We start from the raw sequence: 13,367 nt of genomic DNA, 5'->3' as shown, positions 1-13,367 counted from the left end.
AAGTTTGGTGGAGGTAAGAACTTGCCTCCTTGTGCCAGAGAGTAACCCCGTGCACTGCGTGTTTTGCAGCTACTAGGGCTTCTGTGTGACTTTACAAGAAGTTGTTCGTGCACAGCACAGCCCAGGTCTATTCTGTGACGCACAGCTCCCCGAGTTGTTCTCCGGCAGAGTGGGATCCCTTTGTGTAGTGCTGTGTCAACCGCCATTTGCACCTCCTTTGTCCCTATGCTGTGGGACCCCTGTGGGTGCTGCCTGTTCTTCTGAGGGCTCTCTGAGTTGCTGAGAGCCCTCTCTGTCTCCCATCCAGAGTTGAGACCCCCAGGTCCCTCCCGGGCCTGGGCAGTGCCTTTTCCTGCCAAAAGCGTTTCTTGCGTGAACCACGGTTTGTTGGCAGAATCGAGCAACGAAAACCAGTCTGCATTAATCTACTCGACATAGGATATCTCCTGCACCAACCACGACCCGGCAGCTGTCTTTGGTGCATTTCTGATTTTTTCTTCCACCCGGAGGTTCCACTTTTGACCCTCATTCGGGTTAGCAGGGGCTCCTGTTCGCCCTGGACTCTTCAGAGGTTCTTGGACTTGGTCTCCTCTCTCCACAGGTCTTCAGGTCCAGGAATCCATTGTTGGTGTCTTGCAGTCTTGTCGGTTTTTTGCATGATCTTCTATCACGACTTCTAGTGTGTTTTAGGAAACTTGCTGTACTTTACTCCTGCTTTCTTGGGCTCTGGGGTGGGGTATTTTACTTACCTTCGCTGTTTTCTTACACTCTCAGCGCCCCTCTACAAACTACACTTGCCTAGGTGGGAAACCGACATTCGCATTCCACTATTTTAATATATGGTTTGTGTTACCCCTAGGCCCATTGCAACCTATTGTGATTTTCACTGTTGGCACTTTTTTCTGACTGTTTACTTACCTGATTTTGGTTACTAGTGTATATTTTGTGTATAATACGTACCTCCTAAGGGAGCATAGCCTCTAAGATATATTTGGCATTGTGTCACTAAAATAAAGTACCTTTAACTTTGGGGAAGCGCATTTTGCCGGGGGACAGCAGCAGCAGCCAGAGCCTCAAGGGCAGGAGCCCTTTAAATTGAAGTATCGCGCTCCCGCCCAGCGGGAAGCGCGTTTTGCCAGGGGACAGCAGCAGCAGCAGCCAGAGCCTCAAGGGCAGGAGCCCTTTAAATTGAAGTATCGCGCTCCTGCCCAGCGGGAAGCGCGTTTTGCCGGGGGACAGCAGCAGCAGCCAGAGCCTCAAGGGCAGGAAGATCTTTAAATTGAAGTATCGCGCTCGCGCGGGCGGCGCCCGGGCCAAGGGCGGGCCCGTCCTGCGCCCGTCTTCGTCCGGATGAGGCTGGACCTACTCTCTTTCACCTGCTGTCTGAATACACCAAGTAAGCCTTAATTTATACAATTTACTGGTATTCCATAACTTTATAGACGCCATGGGGAAAAGGAAAGCTGCCGATTCTCTAGATCCCTTGTCAGATCGTAAAAAGCAGGGGAAGCGCACTGCCAAATTGGTCACTAAGCCCAAAAAACCCTTCGAGGAGATAGACCTGTTGTTTGAAGAGGTTGAGGCGATATTAAATTGCTCACCCAATCACAATGGTGCCTCCCTCGGAAAAAATGCCCTAGTCCAACCGGGGAAGATACTACTTTAAGAAAAGGACAAAGGACCAAGGTCTGGATCCAGTTTCGACCAACAATGGTGCAACTTTATTAACAATGCACCTGCTACCTACCCCCCCCTTCAAATGATACAACAAACATGACAAATGTATTGGTGCACAGGTGCAGATCTCCCCATGCGGAAACAGAGGGTAATATTCTTAATCCTGTCATACCACTGAGTTCTGCGATCAATCTGATCTCGAACATACCCTGTAGAAACCGGTTTGAGGCCCTAGCTGAGGATGATGAAACTTCCAGAGTTTTTGATACAACTACAGATGATATCAACAAAGAGGCTATCCCCTGCACCCCAAAACCAGTTCCCGCCTCCCTCTCAATGCACCCCGCCACTGAGCCTAGCAATGCCCTTATACTTCAGAGAATAGAAGAAGTTAGGTCCCTGGTCTTACAACTGGCCAAATGCTTTCGGGAGAGTTTAGAGTGTGGATGCAAGCGCAATTTTAGGGATGAAGGGGCGAATGTAGGTCATACAATGCCTGATCCAACACTATCAATCCGGCTTGCACAGGGGGGCCAGGTTACTGATCACCAAATGGGGAAGATACATCGGGCTGGCTCAGATGGGAATGCAATACGCCCTGAATCCAACACTACACAGGCGAGCCAACATAGTAAAAGATCACTAGATGAGGGGGATACTATGGAAAACCATAGTGCTATTAACAAATTCCCCCCAGGGCCCTCAAATTACCTGTCATCAAAGAGCCGTAAACAGATTGACAATCTCCCACTCAGGAGGTCCTACGCCATACCTAATGCCAGCGACCTATTCGCTCCCAAACTCTTCCCCGGTTGTTTTAGTGCCCCTTCTTATCAGAGGCCTCCTCACAATCCAGTCTTATTGTCAAACCCCCAATGCCTCAAGCTTGGAACAAATATTCTCTTTTTAAAACAAGTCCCGAAATTGCTACCAGGACTCAGCGAGGATCATGAGTCTAGGGTTAACAAAGTAATCCACTGGTTACGACACCAAAGAAATTGTCTATCGGTCATACGTTCAGATATCCGTAACACTAAGCGGTGGTGTCCTTTAGGGTCTACCCATGACGTAATTTCAATCGAGTTTCATAATAGATCCCTGGTAGAAAACCTTATTCTGTTCAATGACCGAACTCTCCATCTTATGGAACAAAGAAGGGGACATATCACCTTAGAGACAGTACTGGGGATGGAAGGCCAACCACAAATTTCTGGTTACTCATGCAACAATGTAACTAGTAACCAGTTCAGGTATGCCGACTCTATCCGGCCTAACCCAGCATGACTGGCAATAGCCCAGGGAACAACTCTTGGGACTAGTTTAGCGGAACCCAGTCCGATGATTTCTGATGGACCTACCGACACAGAGTTGATTCCTGAGAGGCCCAACCCACAGCCACTAAGCCCGGTCTTTGAGGAAAAAGGCATATCAATTAAGACATGGAATTTAGCTGGCCTTGGGAGGAAATTAGACGATACTGACTGGTGCTCGTACATCAACACCCAAGACGTATGTCTTTTTCAAGAACCATGGGCTGAAGAGCTGATTACCCTAGATGGGTTTCTTTCCTTTAATGTGGCTGCTCAACCCTCCACAAAACTGACGGGTCGAGCCAAAGGAGGACTTCTGATGTTAATAAACAAAACTGCGCAGTGCACATACAAGACACTAAAGTTTGATAGCCCAGACCTGATGGGGCTACAAATTACGTTCCAACAGGATTTTACCATAATTTTTGTCAATGTGGTTTCGCGAGGGGTTGAGTCCCAAGTTTTAAAACAGCTTCTTGATTTTCTAGACACCTTACAATCAACCTCCTACCTAATAATAGCCGGGGATGTAAATTGCACTTTTGAACCCTCTGTGATACTAACTGGTCTCACAGAGGATGAAGATCAAACATGGGGGATTGCACAGCTGACTAGTGATAACAACTGCCCTAATTCCCATGTAGCTATCCAATTGGCATCCCTTTGTTTGAAACATGGTCTCAGGGCATGCAATGGCTGCATGCCCTCTGACCTGGATACTGCACCCACTTTCAAACGTGGTTCAATTACAAGCGTAATCGATTGTTTCCTAGTGGATGTGAGATTGTGGCCCTTTTTGAATGATATGAAAGTGGATGTTAGAACCGAAAGCGACCATTATCCCTTGCTACTCTCTATGTCAGGCGATGTTTTTGGTAGGACCTTGAACAAACAAACTACTTTGGTCCCCATTCCTACCATGAACATCACATCTACTAAGGTCAAGTGTCCAAAGGTCCAGTCAAATCCTTATCTGCTAAGCGAGATTTATCAGGCTTTCTAGACATCCTTGCTCCATACAGTGACCATGATTCCAATGATATCCCCTTCTTATCCATACATGAAAATATGATCATTACATTACAACGTATATTCTATAGGAAGGTTGGGGCAAGACACCAAGGAGCTACTTCTAGCTCATGGTTTGACGAGTCCTGCCATACGGCAAAGAAAGGATTAAAAGGTGCCCTCATGGAAGGAACCCATGGGGAAATACTACTAGCTAGATGTATCTATAAAGAATCCATTACCCGAGCAAAAAAAATCTGGGAAGACACTACCTGGCAGGAGTTGTTGGATGCTACTCAATCCAACAACAATAAATTGTTTTGGGAATTGTTAGGTAAGCGAGAGAAAGAGGGCAGGATTGGTGTGAGAAGCCATATACAGCCAGAAAGATGGGTCGAGCATTTTTCGGGCCTATATGGAAAAATTGAGACCCCCACAATTTCAGTTACAGGGGAAGCAGGCCAAGATTTTCTCTCTACTCTTGATGAGCATCACGGGCCAGCTCCCCTCGTAGGGGGCCCACAGGATTCTAAGAGCCATATCAGCTTTACTACCAAAGAAACAGCCAATGCTATTAATACGCTAAAACTTGGGAAAGCTCCGGGTCCAGACAAAATTCCGGGGGATCTTTATTCGTCAGAACCAATAGTCTGGACCTGGTACATCAACACACTCTCCAATAAAATTGCTGAAGGGGGGCAGATTCCCACGACATGGAAGGGTGCAGAAATTATCCCCATCCATAAAAAGGGTAACGCAAACCTCCCGACAAACTATAGACCAATCAGTCTAATTGATAACATCCAAAAAATATTTGCCAAGCAACTTCTAGGTAGATTAACCCATTGGGCTAAAGATCAGCACATTCTTTCCCCTCTTCAAGCTGGATTTCGACTAAGGATAAGTACAGTAGATCAGGCCTTTAGACTGGCCATTCTGTACTGGAAATATACAGCCCTGGCAAAACAACCATTATACATCGCTTTTGTTGATTTGAGATCAGCATTTGATCTAGTCCCGAGGGAAAAGTTGTGGGAGGTGCTACAAAAAATAGGGACTCCGGCCAACTTAATCCAACTTCTGAAGCGGTTGCATGAGGACACATATGCGCAGGTCAGATGGGGAAACTCAGGCGAACTAACGGACAAAATCCCCATAAATAGGGGTGTTCGACAGGGTTGTGTGTTGGCACCATTTTTATTCTCTATTTTTATCAATGAGGTTGTACAGGTTTTAATGACGTACCAGAATGATGCCCCCACCTTATGCGCCCAAAAAATTCCAATCCTTCTTTTCGCTGACGACTCTCTTCTTATTTCTAAATCTCCCATGGGCCTCCAAACTCTTATCAATAGATTTAACTCCTTTTGTCAAGATCACGGCCTAGAGCTGAACCATAAAAAAAACAAGTTAATGGCGTTCCGTTCAGGAGTGCGGAAGAAATGTACTATCCATTTAGAAGGGATAAGGTTTCTTCCATTGATTATTTGGGTATAAGGTTAACTTATAATCTGAACTGGGCAGAACAGATCAATAAAAGTGTGGGTCGCCTGCAGCACGGTGCGGCATCAATCCTGCGTTTCTATAGGGGTACAACAGCAAAAACTGTCTCCCCGGCAATTAAGATCTATATTGCCAGAGCACAGGGTGCCGCCGCATACGGAGCAGAGGTTTGGGGTTTTTCTGACTGCAACAGGCTCACTATCAGTGAGAACAGTTTCGCGAGGTCCTTGTGTGCCTGTCCTCCTAGTACTCCATTGATACCACTGTTCTTAGATCTGGGCCTGAGACGCATAGCCGATCTCATTATTTTAAGACCATTATTATATTGGATAAGACTATGGACTGTCCCTGAATTAGATGTTTATAAGACCTCACTCCACGACTTGCTAATGTGCTCCAACTCAACCTCTATTCCTTGGGTTAAACATGCATCCAGTTGGTTTAATAAACTTGGCCTCAGCCATTTTTGGGAGGAACCCCATAAACTAGAAAAGGCTCACTCCATTGTACTGAAACGCATATATTGGTCCTATGTACGCAATGATTATATCACCCACAGAACCTATGGCACCTTAACAAATCGTTTTACAGATTTTAAGTGGTATCCACAATTTGAACCATATTTAGACAATATTCCTGACATTCTCGGTAAAAGCTTATATGCCAGATTCCGTTTCGGGTCGTTGCCGCTGAAGTCATTGATGTGCAAATGTGGTGCAAAAACAGATACAAGTACATGTCCGGTTTGTGGTGCAAAATTGGAAACGGTTGAACATTTTATGTTTTTTTGCCCTGCTTACTCCCTTCCTAGGTCTAAGTGGATCCGTCACATTTGTCGCGAAATGGGGATAAGAGACTGTGCCTCTGCTTTGAGGATCCTAAAAAGTCATAATTCCACGGTTTTAATACTTGCTGTCAGTAAATATTTAGCAGTAGCATGGCGAATACGCAATTCCATTGCTAGGATTGTGTTTTAATTCAGAGCCCTACTTTTACTTTTTACTTTTAAAAGAACTGCAGGAGGGGGGCTGAAACTGCATTATGTGTATTATGTGTACTGAGAATTTTAATTGAATCATGCTCTTAGGCACTCATGTTTTATATTTTTATCTATGTATTATTATTATTATTATCATTGGTTTTATTCTTATTCCTATTATTATTATTATTGTATATTCGCTTTGATGATCGACTGATCGAATAAAGCATGTGTGTTAAACAAAAGTACCTTTATGTTTGATAATACTGAGTATTGTCTTTCATGTGTGTGAGTGTTGTGTGACTATAGTGGTATTGCAATAACTTTGCATGTCTCCTAGTTCAGCCTTGGCTGCTCTGCCTACAGCTACCTCTGGACAGCCTGGCTTACACATTTCACTAATAAGGGATAACTGGACCTGGTATAAGGTGTAAGCACCTTGGGTACCCACTACAAACCAGGCCAGCCTCCTACAATTTCGACTACCCACGCTGCTGAAAACAATGGATAGCACTGCATCTCTCACAAAAAAAAGAGTGAAAACCTAAAAAGTATGTTTGTACAACAATATGTAGTAACAAGGGCACAAGATAAACAGAAAACTGTAGATTACGGAACCCCACCCTCGATTCCTTGTGAAAGAATAACTTTGAGCCACTTGCCCAGGAAGAGAAGCCTTAAAGGTGCAATACTACAAACTTCTGTTCAGTCAAAGTAACCTTTAATTGTCTACATTTATTTCCCTTTGGAATCAGAAAAGGCGTGGTCTTAACCAACAGATGTCAACAATTGTTTCCAGAAAGAGATCATCAGCTTTAAAAGTAACCTTTACCAGTTCCAGAAATATACGTTATATCAACCATCATCCAGTGTCTGAACTTCTTTTTGTCAATGGTTCAGGAAGATTTAGATTCCTCAAGTCACATAAAAAAAAAACTAAATGGCGAGATCAACCTTCGCGCAGTCAAAGAAAATATCGAACCAAGTGGAACTACTGGGCTTCTCAAGGAATGTCTATTGTATAGAAGAATTAAGATTAACAGATTACATTCAAATTAGTTTCAGATACTGTTGAATAGCAAATAATTCTATGGTGATCTAATGATCATTTAGACAATAAGGTACACACGCACACTCCCAATGACACTACTGAATTTGTAAATTTTTTTTTTTTTTTTTTTACTGTTTTGGTGCAACGGACTGCACATACCAGGCATCACGTAATGGATATTTTATATATATATATATATATTTATATATATATATATATACACACACACACACACACACACACACACACACACAAGTATTTCATTGAGTGTAAGGAAGGAAATGCCAGTACACCTTTGTGATGCTGTCATTCCTTTTATTCAGGAAAGGATTTCTCCTCCTACGCGTGTCAGCCGTAGCCTTGTTCACAGAACATGGAGGGGAAATCCTTTCCTGAATAAAAGGAATTACAGTATCAAGAAGGTGTGCTGGCATTTCCTTATACACAAGGAAATATTTTTGAGTAGTTGGGCTTTCCGGAACCGGTTGGGACCGCTGCGGATTAGCTTCCTCATTCCGGATTGTATTTTGTGATATATACACTACCACTTCCCTAACTCCCATTCAGAGAAGTCCGGCACCCGAAGACGTTTCTTTATGTCTTTATTTAGGCAACCAGAATATGTATTTAAAAAAACTCTTGAAGATGTTTGAACTGAGGACATTTAGGAGTCTCAGTAGATGTTATACTGTCAATGATTTGTGCTTATTCAGCTATAGACTGGTATAGGGATCAAGCAGGATGATACGGGCCAAACTGCGTTTGTTGGGAAAGGTGTTTTTGTACAAAGATGATTGTTATGGTAAGCCGGCCGCAAGAAATGAGCCTTACATTAATTATATCTTGGTACACATCGATTGTGACATTTTAAAGAAAATGCATTACATTTCAGCTTATTTGAACGTTGTGCATAAAAGTACAGCTCACATGAGCAGTATGTTTTCAATTTTAACACCGCAAAAATACGCTGAATATGTTAAGTGTTGCTGATTATGTTAAAAATGTAACTCACATGAGCATTATATTATTTATTTTTTAACACTGAAGAAATATTTGAATACACCAATGTTTGCTGATGATGTTTAAAATAATACAATGAATTATTGCACGATAGGTGACCTGATAAATTGTTGCCTTAATTTGTTTCTATGACAGATTAACCTATTTTGTCTATTATATCGAAGGTATTTAAACTTCATTCATCATGGCTTCCCATAGTTGACAAAGGCTGGTTGCAGCCGAAACACACCCTATAAGTCTGGTTGCCTAAAGATGCAAAGAAACGTCCTCACCGACCTCTCTGAAATGGAGTGAGAGAAGTGCTAGTGTTCTGACGCTGGCGGAAGCACTATTCTGGCACCACAAGCGGTCTGGATGCACGCCGGCAAACCACTATATATATATATATATATATATATATATATATATATATATGGAAAATGTCCCTTACCCAGTGTACATCTGATCTGTTCGTGGCATGTTCCACTGCAGATTCACATGCTGTGCACTGTTCCTGCCATCTAGTGTTGGGCTCGGAGTGTTACAAGTTGTTTTTCTTCGAAGAAGTCTTTTCGAGTCACTGGACCGAGGGACTCCTCCTTTTCGGCTCCTTTGCGCATGGGCATCGACTCCATCTTAGATTGTTTTCCTGCATAGGGTGAGGTAGGAGTGGTAGAATGAGAATAGTAAAGATGTTCATGCAATGGAATAGATATGTATGTACATAGTTTGGTCTAAAGGAATGTTTATTTACACATATACTATTTTCTAATTGCAACTTAAACGACTACAGGCTCCCGGGGAGGTGGGAGGGCGCATGTGAATCTTCAGCGGAACATGCCACGAACAGATGTACACTGGGTAAGTGACTTTTTCCGTTCAATGGCATGTGTAGCTGCAGATACACATGCTGTGCATAGAATACAAAGCAGTAATACTCCCAAAAGCAGTGGTCAGCCTGTAGGAGTTGAAGTTGTTTGAAATAATGTTTTAAGTACAGCCTGTCCTACTGTGGCTTGTTGTGTTGCTAACACATCTACACAGTAGTGTTTGGTAAATGTATTAGGTGTGGACCAAGTGGCTGCCTTACAAATCTGTCATTTGTATTTTACCTAGAAAGGCCATTGTTGCCCCTTTCTTTCTAGTGGAGTGTGCCTTTGGTGTAATGGGTAGTTCTCTTTTCGCTTTTAGGTAACAAGTCTGTATGCATTTAACTATCAATCTGGCTATACCTTGTTTGGATATAGAATTACCAGCATGGGGTTTCTGGAATGCAACGAACAATTGTTTAGTTTTCCGAAATGGTTTTGTTCTGTCTATATAGTACATTAGATCTCTTTTTATGTCTAATGTATGCAGTGCTCTTTCTGCTACTGAGTCTGGCTGTGGGAAGAAGACTGGAAGTTCCACTGTTTGGTTTAAATGAAACGGTGAAATGACCTTTGGTAGAAATTTTGGATTTGTGCGGAGAACCACTTTATGTCTGTGTACTTGTATAAAGGGTTCTCCAATAGTGAAAGCCTGTATTTCGCTAACTCTTCGTAGTGAAGTGATAGCCATTAGAAATGCCACTTTCCAAGTAAAGAATTAGATTTGACAAGAACGCATGGTTTCAAAAGGTGGGCCCATGAGTCGTGTAAGTACAATATTAAGATTCCACAAGGGTACTGGTGGTGTTCTTGGCGGTATGATCCGGTTTAGTCCTTCCATGAAGGCTTTAATAACTGGTATTCTAAATAGTGATTTTGTGTTTTTAATCTGCAAGTAAGCAGAGATTGCAGTGAGATGAATTTGGATGGAAGAAAAAGCCAGATTTGCCTTTGTAGGTGTATTAAATAACCCACAATAACTTGTATGGAGGCATCTAACGGTGTGATTTTGTTTGCTTGGCAGTAGAAAACAAACCTTTTCCATTTATTAGCATAGCAATGCCTGGTGGTAGGTTTTCTTGCCTGTTTAATGACTTCCATACACTCATTTGGAAGATTTAGATAGCCAAACTCTAAGACCTCAGGAGCCAGATTGCTAGGTTGAGCATTGCTGGATTGGGGTGTCTGATCTGTTTGTGTTGTGTTAACAGATCTGGTCTGTTTGGGAGTTTGATGTGAGGTACTACTGAGAGGTCCAACAGTGTGGTGTACCACGGTTGGCGTGCCCACGTTGGTGCTATGAGTATTAGTTTGAGTTTGTTTTGACTCAGTTTGTTGACCAGAAAAGGAATGAGTGGGAGAGGGGGAAAAGCGTAAGCAAATATCCCTGACCAATTAATCCATAGAGCATTACCCTTAACTGAGAGTGTGGGTACCTGGATGCGAAGTTTTGGCATTTCGCGTTTTGTTTTGTGGCGAACAGATCTATGTCTGGTGCCCCCCACTGTTGAAAGTATTTTTGTAGTACCTCGGGATGTATTTCCCACTCATGAGTTTGCTGGTGATCTCGACTGAGATTGTCCGCTAATTGATTGTGAATGCCTGGAATATATTGCGCTATTAAGCGAATGTTGTTGTGAATTGCCCAATGCCAAATATTTTGTACTAGGAGGCATAGTTGTGATGTGTGTTCCCCCCTGTTTGTTTAGGTAGTACATTGTTGTCATACTGTCTGTTTTGACGAGAATGTGTTTGTGAGCTAGAAGAGGTTGAAATGCTTTTAGTGCTAGGAAGACTGCTAGCAACGCTAAGTGATTTATGTGTAGTTGTTTCTGTTGACTGTCCCATTGTCGCTGTATATTGTGATTGTTGAGGTGTGCTCCCCACCCAATCATTGATGCATCTGTTGTGAGAATGGCGTGATGCACAGGGTCTTGAAAAGGCCGCCCTTTGTTTAAATTTACAGGGTTCCACCATTGAAGCGAATAGTGTGTTTTGCGGTCTATCAACACTAGATCTTGGAGTTGACCCTGTGCTTGCGTCCATTGTTTTGCAAGGCACTGCTGTAAGGGCCGCATGTGTAGCCGTGCATTTGGGACAATTGCGATGCATGATGCCATCATGCCTAGGAGTTTCATGACAAATCTGACTGTATAGTGCTGATTTGGTTGTATCTTTGGCACCATGGTTTGGAATGACTGTACCCTCTGTGGGCTTGGAGTGGCAGTCGCTCTTTGAGTGTTGAGTGTTGCTCCCAAGTACTGTTGTAGTTGGGATGGTTGCAAGTGTGATTTTTGGTAATTTATAGAGAATCCTAGTGTGTGTAGGGTATCGATTACGTACTGTGTGTGATTTTGACACTGCTGTTGAGTGTTGGCTTTTATTAGCCAATCGTCGAGATGGGAATACGTGAATGTTTTGTCTCCTTATGTGGGCTGCCACCACTGGGAGGCATTTTGTAAATACTCTGGGAGCTGTTATCCCGAAGGGCAATACTTTGAATTGGTAATGTTTTCCCTGTATGACAAACCTGAGGTATTTTCTGTGAGATGGATGGATGGGTATATGAAAATACGCATCTTTTAGATCCAGTTTTGACATGTATTCTCCCTGTTTTAGTAAGGGGACTACATCTTGTAGTGTGACTGTGTGAAAGTGTTCGGATTTGATGAATAGGTTGAGAGTCCTCAGATCTAAAATTGGTCTTAGTGTTTTGTCCTTTTTGGCAATAAGGAAATATAGGGAATAAACCCCTGTTCCTTTTTGTTGGTGGGGTACTAGTTCTATGGCTTGTTTTGTTAATAGTGCCTGCACCTCTGTTTGTAACATTTCTAAATGTTGCGCCGCTCTTGGGGGAATATCTGGAGGAAAATGGGTGAATTCTATACAGTAACCATGTTGGATAATTGATAGGACCCATGTGTCCGTGGTTATGTCTGACCAATGTTTGTGGTAAAATCTTAGTCTTCCTCCCACAGGTGATGTGTGTTGGGGGAGGGTGACGGGCAAGTCACTGTTTATTATTAGTGGCCTGCTTAGTGGGCTGAAATGTTCCCCTTGACCTTGGGAATTGTCTCCTGAAGGACCAGCGAAACTCCCCTCTCTGATATTGGGATTGGTAGGTGGGTTTTGCTTGAGAGGTGGATGCCTCTGAAGGCTGTTGTCTGAAACCTCCCCTATATTGCGGTTTCCTGAATGTCCCTCTATATTGGGACGAGTAGAGCACGCCCATGGCTTTGGCCGTATCAGTGTCCTTCATCTTCTCGATGGCTGTGTCCACTTGTGGTCCAAACAGTTGTTGTTGATTAAATGGCATGTTAAGTATGTTAAGTACTGCCTGTTGTATCTCAGGTTTGAACCCTGAGGATCTTAGCCAAGCGTATCGTCTAATTGTGACTGCTGTGTTCACTGTTCTTGCGGCAGTGTCAGCGGAATCCAATGCAGAACGTATCTGATTGTTCGAGATTGCCTGTCCCTCCTCTACCACTTGCTGAGCCCGTTTTTGGTATTCCTTGGGGAGATGTTGGATGACATCGCTCATCTCGTCCCAATGAGCTCGGTCATAACGTGCGAGGAGGGCTTGAGAATTTGCAATGCGCCCGTGATTGGCCGTCTGTGACGCTACCCTCTTTCCTGCTGCTTCGAACTTCTGACTCTCCTTATCTGGAGATGGTGCATCTCCCGATGACTGTGAGTTGGCTCTTTTTCTTGCAGCTCCAACCACTACAGAGTCCGGGGGCAACTGTTGTGTGATGAACACTGGGTCCGACGGTGGTGGCTTGCACTTCTTTTCCACCCGCGGTGTGATGGCTCTCCCTTTCGCAGGCTCTTGAAAAACCTGTTGGGCGTGTTTAAGCATGCCTGGGAGCATAGGCAGGCTTTGGTAGGAAGCATGTGTGGAGGCCAAGGTATTAAAGAGAAAACCGTCCTCCAATGGCTACGAGTGCATGCTTACATTATGGAATCCAGCA

General features: G+C 43.5%; 1 protein-coding gene across 5 annotated transcripts in view; it reads right to left on the bottom strand.

Moving 5' to 3' along the window:
• LOC138295844 (zinc finger protein 544-like) overlaps positions 1-13,367 on the bottom strand; it is a 374,158-nt gene that overhangs the window by 202,172 nt on the left and 158,619 nt on the right. The window lies entirely within an intron of this gene.

The sequence above is a fragment of the Pleurodeles waltl genome, chromosome 5, assembly GCF_031143425.1.
Source record: "Pleurodeles waltl isolate 20211129_DDA chromosome 5, aPleWal1.hap1.20221129, whole genome shotgun sequence".
Lineage (NCBI taxonomy): Eukaryota > Metazoa > Chordata > Amphibia > Caudata > Salamandridae > Pleurodeles > Pleurodeles waltl.
This window is presented reverse-complemented; position numbering and strand designations above follow the sequence as displayed.